The sequence below is a fragment of the Lygodium microphyllum genome, chromosome 26, assembly GCF_053477565.2.
Source record: "Lygodium microphyllum isolate KBCC chromosome 26, Lygodium_microphyllum_v1.1.10, whole genome shotgun sequence".
In the NCBI taxonomy this organism is placed as follows: domain Eukaryota; kingdom Viridiplantae; phylum Streptophyta; class Polypodiopsida; order Schizaeales; family Lygodiaceae; genus Lygodium; species Lygodium microphyllum.
Window position 1 is genome coordinate 21,998,180 of NC_141160.1, and position 12,622 is coordinate 22,010,801.

Here is a 12,622-nt window from a genome sequence, read left to right on the forward strand (position 1 = left end):
GATGTCATTCTACTTTTTATAGCAGTCTTTAGCCATATGACCCATTTTACCATAGTAGTAGCATTCAACATTGTTGTTTGCATTTTGGCCTCTTTGCTATCCACCACGATCTCTTTGGCTCCCCTTGCCTCTAGAGTTACCACGTCCTCCTCCATAGGACTGGTTTTCTTGAGTTTGCTGCATATTCTAATTTCTACCACGGCCTCCAGATCGTTCTCCTCTACCTTTGCCTCTACCTCTTCCAGCATTTGAGTAGAAGGCAGCTTCTTTTGAAGTTCCTCCTGAAGAAGATGCACCACCATTTCTCTACTCCTCAGAAATTAGAAGAGCAATCAACTCCTCAAAATCAGGAAATCTTTCACGGACGGAAATGGATGTTCGGAACTATGCATAATCCTTTCCTAGACCATTCAAGGTCACAGAAACTAAATCATCATCTTCCACTGGCGACCCAATGGAAGCAAGTGCATCTGCAATCTTCTTCACCTTCATGTGGTAGTCTCATTGATGCTCATACTTTCTCTTTGTACATTTTGCAACTCTTGCTTGAGCTGCATTTTCCTGGCTTGCGTATTTGTGCTATACATTTTTGACAAAGTATCCCATGCCTCCTTTGGCGTACCTGCATCCTGAATATGCACAATCATAGAGTTTGAAATACTGATAGACAGCCAGTACATAACTTTTCTCGCTCTCTCATGCCATCCTTTAAATGCCTACATTTGTTGTTGGTTGGGAACATCAGGAAGAATTGGTTCTTCTTCATTTCCTGCAACGAATTCCCAATATCCTTTTCCCATAAGGAAATTCGTCATTCTAAACTTCCATGCTTGGAAGTTGTTCTTGTCAAGATTTTCAGTGACAATCTGTGAAAGAGAATCAAACACCATTACAGAACGCTGCAAAAAATTCTGTCACTGCAAAAAACACAGCTTCAACCTCACAAGGGCAAATCTGCAAAACTTACGAAAGTGGTATTTGACCACACAGTCACTTCCTAGTGATGATTTTGCATCAAGAGGCAATAACGATGATTCTGTAACTCCCAATGTTTCTGCGCACAGGCATACGATGCAATTTCTATGGTAACTTTTCACCGACCTGTAGAACAGTGGTCGCACAACAAAAAACAGGGCTTTTCCTGAGTGCGTGCAGAAAACTTCCGCCTCCAAAACGGGCCCCGAAATGGCCTTGAATCAAAAAAACAAGGCAACCAAGGGCTAAAGCCCTGCTGCTACACCATGAATGGCATCTCAATCTGAGACAATGCACTCTTGTACTTTCCGGCTGTGCTACCTGCAGAGACTTACTCCCAAACTCGAAAAATGAAAGCAACACTGGTCCTCTTACCTGAACACCATGAATTTGGTTTGCTTTCTTGAGCTCCTTACCACGAACCAGGCTCTGATACCATGTCAAGATTGTGGGAGAGAAGGAAGGATTCTCACTTGTAGCTTTCTCACTTACACAATGGGGGAATACACACAAAGGTGGAGGCTAAAAATAGTTTTCCTCTTCTTAGTTGTGTAAGCCAAAAGAACTCTAGTACAGAGAAATAGAAGAACCCTATATATAGGTCTGAAGGAAGCATAAAAATCTCTTCAAACTTTATGGATCACCTTCAGTATATGCAATCATACAAGATGAAAGAATAACCCCTCTTTCTCATACTAAATTATGGCATAAAAGGTATAGATATAAACTTTAGAAGCATGTGTATGCTGAAGTCTCAAGTTATGGTTTTGGGCATACTACCACTACAAAGGATTGGCAAAGTTGGTGAAGCATGTCACATTGGGAAGTGATAAGAACTATATTCTCATGCATTACAAATAGATCAAAAGGATTCATAGATCTCATTCATATAGATGTATGTGAATCAATTTATACACCTTCAATAGGTGGACAAACATATTATGTCAATTTTGTTGATGATTTTTTAAGGTATACTTAGGTATTCTTCATGAAATCCAAGGATAAATTATTTTATATTTTCAAGCACTTGCATATTATGCTTGAGAGATAGGTAGAAGAATCAAATTGAAAAGTTTCGCAATTCCTTGATGATTATGCTGCATTCAAACACAATCGTGACTTTTGCAATGGCTTGTCCCTAGGTTGACTAATATTGCATCACATTTCAAAAGATTTGTATATAAATAAATCAACTCCTTTTTTATCATTTTAGATAAATAAGTACTTACTAGGAAAATCCACACACACCTCAAGAGTAACACCCCTACGATGCTCAAAAGCATTTCAAGATATTTCATGTGAGGGAAGCAACCAACAAAGTGAGACACTAATGGTTTGAAAGTGGTAAGTAGTGAAAATTAAAGTCGAATTTTCAAATTTTTAATTTCCTTAAACTCTACTACATATGCTCTCAAGTTTAATCAAGTGAATGTAAGGTAGAACATGTAACAAGAAATATGCTCAAGCTTAAAATAAAATACCAAAGCAAACAATAGCTAAGGAAATATCATGAATGCAAGAATGTTGAAGATACATGGATATGTAAAAAGCCTTAATCAACCTCAAGGGCACACAAGGACAATCAAAATTTAAGTGGATTTTGGTAGGCTGAGTATACCTTGACATCTACTTCAAAAGCTATCAACACCCTCAGAATAATGTGCAAAGGGTTCCTCCAAACACCAATCCTCATCGTTGATTATGGTTAACAATAATGGTCCCTGTATCAAAGTCTCATGCTTCAATCCTAATATTTTCCAATTGCTTTCGATATATTCTCATGTTCATCCTATTAATCTCCAATATTTTCTAGTTAATTTTGTAAAGCTAAAAACCTCACTGTATGGCATGTATATATGTATATATGTATACGTATACAACATACATGTGTATACATGCAAAACAAAAAAAGAAAAGTTAAAATAAACAAATATGCATCCATGAATATGACACTGTGCTTAAGGGTCCTTAAGTTAGGTACACCCAATGGCCTCAATCAATTGGTTCCATCTTTAAGCACTTAGTCTTTTTTCCATTTCCCCCACACTCACTCAAGGCACATCAATGAAACAAGACATGCCTAGGGAGCTTAACTTGCTTATGGTTAGACCTACCTTCCTTAATCAATTGCACTTTTCTCGCTCCATTTCTTAATCACTTCAATATCATCATAGCAACAATGAAAGTAATGCAAAAGTGAACTTGAAAAAGAAACCAACTTCTTTAATTACCACAAGTAATTATGAGCATTGGAGACCTTGCCCTTCAAAATCTCTTTTCTTGGATACAATGCCTTGTCTAGCATACTAATGCTGCCTCTCATGATCTTCTTCAAATACCCTTCTCCTCAACACCAGCAATTCTTTTCATTTACCAAATTCTATTGCTTCATTTATTATGGAGCTATCTTCTAACTAAGTAATACATAAGTACCATGCACACTCATATAGTTTATGTACAACAACTTAGGCATTGTTTGGGTCCTCAAGTGTGGGACAACACTTCAAGCTTGCTTGAATTTGATCCATCTCCCAAACCCAATCATAGATATCCTATAGTGGAAAAAGAAGACTAGCACTCTCCTCCAAGAAGTGGATGTATATATGGTTATTTTGCAAGTACAACTATTTGTGGAGACTCATGAGCTATCACTTATATGTTCACATTGAACCTTCCATCTTTTGTAACCTCCAATTTATATTCCATAACCATTCAAGTTCTATCCACTAGAAGGACGAGTCATGCCATCAACATCACTATCCTTGTACATATTTTGTTACCCATAACAACATCACTACCCTTGTACATATTTTTTCACCCATAATAACATTAATCACCATCTACCAAAGATCCCATGAGCTAAGCCTTCATCTTTTTCATCAATAATAACTTCATTAGCAGCATACATTACTCCTCCATTAAAGCTTGTTTATCAATGGTTTCAACATTTTGCATCTTTGGTGCAAGGTACATCCTAGGAGGCTGGATAATGTTAACTATGGAGTAGGAAGGATGCAGAAGTCAAGTCCAAAAGCAAAAAATAATGTAGATACTGATAGGGGTGCTTGTGAACAAAACGGTTTCCAAGTATGATATATTTTATAACGTAGAAGTATTTAGGTGTCAATTCTTCTAAGTTAAGTTGGTCAAAAAAATCAAAGCTAAAGCACGCAAATTAAAATGTCAAAATCATTTTGATGGGACTATGTTACATTATATTCATTTAGACATGGCTATACACAATGTGAAACTACAATATAATCAGATTACTTCTTCTGGTTCATTATTATTCTGTAATAGAACTCTAAAGTCAAGCTCACTCCCATGCAAATTTTAACATCTCTTGGAGCTAGGTAGGAAGACCCACATCCAAATGAGATTGTGGGCACTAATCTTCTATTCACTTTTGATATGATTAGTCCAATTAATCTAAGTTGTATGCATCAATTAAAGAGGATTGATTAATGTCCAAAAATATGGGTAGGGTGCCCAACTTATGGAGGGAACCCAAAACTCAAAACTATATATATAAAAACCAAAAAGTGGATAGAGGAGCTCATTCTTATATGTACCAACTTTGAGAGCTCTTCTACTTGCTTTTATCTTATCCATTTGAATACATTGAGAAAGAGAGAGAGAGAGAGAGAGAGAGAGAGAGAGAGAGAGAGAGAGAGAGAGAGAGAGAGAGAGAGAGAGAGAGAGAGAGAGAGAGAGAGAGAGAGAGAGAGAGAGAGAGTGTGTGTGTGTGTGTGTGTGTGTGTGTGTGTGTGTGTGTGTAAGATGTTAGAATATCAAGCTCTTGCTACTCTTCAGTCAATCTATCTTTATGTGTGTGACCGACATTAGTTAGATACAGCTGTACACGTGTGTGACATTCAATAAATCAGTGTAGTCAGTGACTTAACCACAATTAGTCTTGGTTAGTCATTCCTATGTGTGTAAGTCTCTTTCAGTTAGTATGATGAAAGAATAATGAAAGAAGAACAACAATGAGTTGAGGCTCATCTTCGCTCCACTCTGTCTCTCTCCCTCTCTTCCAACATGGTATCAAAGCTTGAATGCCTGAAGCCTGAAGGCTTGGCAGTGGCCATTTGATATCAAGACATCATATATGAAGACAACGTCATCAAAGGAGACTGTGCCTGCAGCCCATTTTTTTGCAAAAAAACTATATCTTGCTACAGAAATGGTTTTTGGAGAAACGGCCCAATCTCCTAGACCGTTTTGACGTGGTCTACAAAAATTTGCAGAAGAAAGTTTTTTCAAATTCTTCATAGATTTTGAGATATTTAGTATAGACCTATGCAGACTGGTTGTTTACTGTAGTAAACAGCAGGTGATTCCAGGGCATTGGTGGCTTTCATCCTAACAATGTATATGCCCTTATTATCATGCATTTGAGCATGATATTGGAGTGTTAAATGCTCAGTTTTGGAGCTTATTTGCAAGTGGAAATAGTGAACTGGTTGTTGTCCTGAATTTGGAAACAATATACCTATAGGGTTGAAGTATATGTGATGCTTATTTGCTAGTGACAAATGCTTGGATCATACCACTTGAGTGGTAGATACTTTTTTGGATATTGTGAGTGCTGAAAGTCCAAAGTTTGGACTCATTTGTTGCTGGTTATACCAGGGTATTGACTAGTTATTGTCTGCAGGAAGGATACCTATCATCTTCACTTGATATACATGCAATATATTCTGACCGGTTGGACATGTATCAACTCCTACATAGAGTGGCAACTGAATGAGATATTTTGGGATGTTTGAGGTCTGAATACTCTTGTTTTAAGAAATAAAATACTGTTGGTTATAGTAATGTGCTGGTTGTATTTGGTATTGCTACTTGCATACAGTACAAACATTGATACTCGTATGGACATAGTTTGTTGCTAGGATGTTTTGCCACTACCATAGAATGTTTTGAACTGATTTGAGCTTGGTTTATGCTCAGTTGATTGTGTTTTTTCATTGTTAGAATACAGTTTATAGCAAAAAGGTTGTCATGAAAACTTTCATGAATTGTAGGAAATTGTCCTGGATAGCAAAAAACTGGTCCTAAACTGTAGGAAAAGGAGTCAGATACTTACATGTTGTATACATCACTGAATACCTAAGCTGCAACTATGGCAAATGCTCAAGGCACTGACAATATCACTCAAATTTTGGGAGAAAAGTTGGACAACAAAATTTTTTCTTTGTGAAAGTTCCGTATGAAGAATTTTTTGGTTGGCAGAGGTTATTGGGACTTATGTATAGATGATGAGGCTGAACTTGAAATACATGAAAGGAGAAAAGGGCTCATAAGCTATGGACTGAGATTTTCTTTATGTATATCAGATGCTATGGTTATACAGATTACTAGATGCAATTCCCCAAAGGATGCATGGGACATACTCATGAAGAATTATAGAAATGTAACACATGCAAGAAAGATTTAGCTAAAGCAACAGTTCAATAACATGTCTAGGAATGATAGAAGCATTCAGGTCTACACTACAAAGATCAAGAACATAACGAATCAACTTGTCACCATTGGATCTTCAATGTCTGAGGATGATATGATTGCAGTGACATTGAATGGACTTGGCAAAGAGTACAAAGCATTTGATACATCTATTTCTGTGAGAGATGAATCCCTTGATTGGGATGAGTTGATTGCTTTGTTGCTGCATGAGGAAGTTAAGCTTGGGCTGAATACAAGTTCTAGTACACTCAAAGCAGAGACACTGTTCTTTACTCTAGCTAGTGTGGTAGAGGCAACAGAGGCCGTGGCTCTTTTTGAGGCCAAGGAGACACTCAAAACACTTATGGATAGCATCAACAGAATGCTTCGCATGGCACAAATACACAGGGCCAGCGTGGATCTAGTGGCTTTAGAGGCAGGGGGAGATCACCCCCCATGGTAGAGGTGGTGGATCTGGTTCATGGTAGTCAAATGATCAGTCAAACAGAGATAAGGATTGTCATTACTGCGATAGATATGGACACATTGTTAGGGTAAAAGGCCTCTGGGCCTGCCCGTGTACACTGTGATCGCCCATTCTTTATTCATACATAATATGATAGTGCAATAAGATTGTCAATTTAGTTGGACATCACCTACATTGTGTGTGTGCTCTTCTCTCCTACATCTTCCTCTTCTCCTTCTTCACTACCATTGCATCCTGTTCAACTGGTATCAGAGCTTTGGATCAAAGCTTGATCGTGGAGCTTGGCCCGGCATTACTTCAGCCTGGATTGAAGACCTAGAGCTTGGAGCTTCAATGCCATCCATGGCTTCTTCCCCCTGATGTAAGATTTCATCTCTCGCCTCTCCTCGGCCCTCATAGGCTCTTTGCAGGTGTTCCTTGGCTTCATTGGGCACCTTGTATGCCCCCATTGTTTCCCTTATCCTTAGCATAACCAGCATACCCCACAGTAGCATCTCATGTTTTTTTGCGCCTGTTTTAAAATCTGGCACAAAATTCCCATTTTTTCTCATATCTCGGGCATCCAAAACCTTATTTAGGCAAGATCTGAGTTGATTTACAGCAAGAAAATGCCATGCTCTTAGCTTATGTGATGCTCCCGAGGCTTGGTATTTGATGCCCAAATGCTTTGGGGATGTTTGCCCAATGTTTTGAGATGCTTTGGGACTTGGTTTGAGATTCCATAGCTCGATTTATGCAAGGATTTACTGATGTACATTGTTTAGGCAGCAAGGTTTTATCAAGGACGGCTTATGCATAATGCTCTTTGTTGACATTCGGGTGTCCTGTTGGATGTATTGATGCTTTGTCATCATGGTTTATGCCCGGATATGCTATTTGAGAGCTATTGAGCCTTGATTTGGATGCGGACACTTCGTTGTTGGCTGGGATTTATGCTACCTTGGTTAACAGGTTATTTTACCTCCAGTTTGGTTATGCCTATGGTCTACGGGTGCTCTTGACTACTCGGGATGATATGCTAATGTATTTGGATGATGCCACTTTGATGTTTATGCTCCCAGATGCTTCTTGAGCAAAGAGTCGAGCTCAATTCTTGGTTCACTGTCATTTTCTTTGCAGCTAGCATTTCACTTGACAAGGTTTATGCCCCGTGCTACCCATTATGGGACTAATGTCTGATGTGGTTGCTTTTGGGTTTGACGACAATATGGCAGATGTTTGGGATTGAATCAATGTGCATTTGAGAATTTTGTGGAGTAGTTTGCATTTGGTTGGCTTATCACTTATGCAACTTGGATGCTATTCGGCCCTTAATGCCCCGATTATGGATCTTGGATTTACTTGGATGCAGATATATGTTTGAGCAGTGCTTGCTCCATTGTGTTGGCAATTTATTATTGAGATTTCATTGCTCATTAATGCTTGGTTCTTTGTGGGTTACTCCTTGATCAGTGAACTTCTTGATAGTGCTTGGGTTTAGCAGTTATGGCTTTGTTGCTTCTATGTTGCCTAGCTTCTATGTTAGTTGGGTTGCTTTTGCCCATACAGGTCAGAGAGCAGTTGCTCTTGACGCTTACCCGGCTATGCGCTTTGTCTACTATCATGTACTTTATAGAGCCACTTATTTGAATGTTGTTGTATAGATACTTGGGCTTCTCCTGGAGCTTGACCATTGCAGGATCTTATGCCACTTACCGGTCTTGCATTGACTTGGATGCTACTATGTGGTCTGATGTACTGCAGAGTCATGTTTGCCATTATGGTTTTATGGGTTGATTTCATGGTTGAATACCATATGCTCTTATGATAGATGTCTTATGTGTTACCATATTGTGGTTGGTTATGTCATGCAGTTGGCTACGACTCTTCTTCATGTGGGAGATTTTGCATCCTTGGTTGATGCCTTTATGTCCTCCTGTCTGTTGAGGTTTCATGAGCCTTTGTAGCATACTTCTACCACTGATGTACTTACAGATGATTGTCTTTATGAGCAGGTTCCCTCTGTTGGGATAGCCCTCGACTGCTTGAGCTCCATGGATGCTATGGATAGCCCTATTCATGATGACTTGGATTCCTTGTCATCTTCTACAAGTTCTTCTACTTCAGATGTTGTTTGCTTCCATTGTGGAAAGCTTGGGCATGTTCAAAGGAAATTCTTTAGATGGATCAAAGAGTAGCAGAGACAGAGATGAACTCGACATGAGCAGAGAGTTAGAGATACAACAGATGCAATCAGAGATACAACAGATGCAACAGGTGTTACCACTCTTATTAGTGGTGAGGTACATGCAGTTGAGCATGTACTCCTGTCATCTTGTTTCCCTACAAATTTCTTTCTTAGTGATCAAGCCTATGCATTTGATTGGCTTTTGGACTCTATGGCATCTTGCCATGTTACCCCTCATAGAGCATGGTTCTCTTCTTACACGGAGGTTAATGGATGTATTGATTTGGGCCTTGAGCAGTCTTATGCTATTGTTGGTACAGGGGATATAGACCTAGCTTTGCCTAATGGGACTTCTCTTATACTCAGGGATGTTTTACATATTCCCATGCTCAGTAAGAGCTTGATTTCTGTCAATCAGTTGCATAATGCAGGATATACTATTTCTCTTTAGGATAGGTCATGGAAGATCTATCGTGGTTGCTTGGTTTTGGTCAAAGGTCCTAGATTTGGTTCTCATTACCCAGTGCATGTCTCTCATGTGGGAGATTCTATGGTTGTAGTTATCTGGATACCACATGCATTATTATGGCATTATCGCCTAGGCCATATGCACCACAGAGAGATGGAGATCTTGTCTTGTTTAGAATCATTGTTGCCTCCTATGTCACTTACAGTTCTTGATGCTTGCCCTAATTGTACTTATGGTCCTTGCAGAGCCCCTTTGGCTCATGGCAATTGTGAGAGGCATGATCCTCTAGATCTTGTCCACTATGCAGTATATGGACCTATGCCTTCCCAGTCACTTGGTGGAGCATCATACTTTATGACCTTCATGGATCATGTTACCCACCATGTTTGGGCTTTTCCCTTGGTACAGATTGAGGATGCCATAGTTATGCTTGACAGGTTTATGGATTATGTTGGTTGCAGGGCTAGGTTCTTGAAAATGGATTATGAGAGTCATGCTATCTCTCCTAGCTTTCATTCCTATTGTCAACAGTCTAGCATTGATTTCCTATGCCCACGATATTACAGGATTGCTCATGGCATGTGCCTAACTCTACAGGCAAAGGTTGCTTCTATGCTTACCACAAATAGGTTGTCTTATGGATTTTGGGCTGAGGCCCTTATGACGACAGTCTATTTGGTTAACAGGACACCGTGCTTGACCTTGGAATGTATTACACCCCATGAGGCATGGAATGGCATGCAGCCCTCCTATGATTACTTAAGGATGTTTGGCTACTAGGCATTTGTACGTATGCCACATGAGCTTATGTCACGTAGATGTATCCTCCTTGGTTATGGAGATGGTGACTTTAAGGCCTACAGGTTATGGGATTTGGATGCCCATTAGGTCATACGCAGTCGTCATCCTTTTTTCTATGAGACGCAGACACCTCTCAGGCCTCTTGATGAGCATTTAATACGCTTTATGGCTAATTTTATAGCAGCTATAGTGCCATTACAACAAGTTGTTTATGCTGAAAATGAGGCACTTATTGGCCCAGATGGCATAGCTATGCATAGTAGTCAGGGTCAAGATGTTGGTGGTCAGTTGCTAGACCCTTGGAGATTCATGAGAGTTGTTTTCTTGTAGTTTTGCAAGCTGGACAGCCAGCCATATGTCGGTTTTCCACTTCACCGAGGCCACATGTAGTCTTGAGACCCCATTGGATGAGTGTACGGGATGTTGGCTCTCTTTCAGTGATTGACTCTAGAGAGTTTGACTGTTCTCTGCTATCTTGTATGCGCCACGGTGATGCTATGCGCGACTTTGATGCTTTACAACCATGCACTGATGAGTTGTGCTTGCTTCATGAGAAGCATTCTTAGATTGCTCCATTGTATGGAGCTGCAGGATCGCTTATCTCCTAGATCTCATGGACTCGGGGATGCTTGACTCTTCTTCTGCAGAGGTTCCTGACACTTCTTGCACTGCTTGCTTTCCGATTGGGTGTTGGGTGAGATGTCATGATTCCTCACCTTGTCTTTTTTTTCTTTTCTTTATTTTCACTCCCCATCCACATTGGCCTTTTAGTGGGAGGTTGTTGGGGTAAAAGGCCTCTGGGCCTACCCGTGTACACTGTGACCACCCATTCTTTATTCATATATAATATGATAGTGCAATAAGGCTGTCAGTTCAGTTGGATAGCATCTACATTGTGTGTGCTCTTCTCTCCTGCATCTTTCTCTTCTCCTCCATTGCCATTGCATATCCCCTTCACACATTGCAAAGGATTGTTACAAGAAGCAGGGAAATATGAAGAAAAAGGGCAAACAGCATGGACACTATGCATCTTCTAGCGGTACTCATGATGAGTAGAATAACAGATTGTTTGCCATGCAACATGTGCCTAAGAATGCATCTAGGTAGAACAGAGATGAGAGATGGTACATTGATTCAGGGGCTTCAAATCATATGACACCCCATGGAGAATGGTTTGATGAAATGGTGGTAGGTTCACATGGTTATGTGTGTATTGGGGATGACACCCAACATGGCATTTAGTACACAGGAATTGTTTCGTTGTTGATGCTTGATGGCAAGAAAAAGAGCATGCATGATACACTACATGTACCTACAACAACCAAGAATCTTTTGTCAATTGGATAGATGGCAGAACAAAATCTGCGAGTGAGATTTAATAGAGATGGATGCTTTGTTGAAGAATATGGTAATGGCTACAAATTAATTGCTAGAGGTCGAAGAGATGGCAGAATGTTTACTCTTGATGTATCAATTCGAGAATTGAAAGCACTCATGTTTGCACATGATGATGGTGCTATACGGGATGTTGAGATATAGCATAAGTGGATTGGCCATGTGAATGTACAAAAGCTGAAATCTATGTAGTAGAGAAGATTGTGCTTGGATTGTCTAAATTCAAGTATCATGACTTTGGACATGTATGTGATGCATGTCAGTTTGGAAAGCAAACAAGGTTTCCATTTATGAGACATGTACGGAATAGTTGTATGTCTATGCATGTCACAACCCTTGTAGTTGGTACATTCAATTGTACGGGGTCTGTCTCATAATGCTTCATTTGGTGGTGCTCGTTACTATGTATCCTTCATTGATGATTTCAACAGGAATACTTGGCTCTAGTTCCATACTTGAAAAGTGGTATCAAATCTACATGATTTTGATCTATTTTCAACCACTTTTTATATCCACTTTATAAATATTTTTCTCAAAAAATCTATTTCACCAAAGGTACAGTAGGTATTGGCCTTGATCTATGGTGGATGGTAGTGACTAACAAGACTTCTACATAGGGTAGTTGACACCATATCTTGTGCCATTTAGTAGAGCTTTGGAGTTTGGTGACATCAAGATCAAAATAGTAGCTCGTCATTCCATTAGATGAAAATTCTAGATTACTTTGATGAAAGGTCTAAAGGAGCTAGACAACATTGAAACTGTAGTTATGTTTTTAATGAGAGATCCTTCTTCTTCTTCCTTCCAAGCTTTCATGGATTTTTCAGCAACAAATCGCTATCAGCAGTGATAGCTTGGATAATGAGTTGGGCATTTCGTC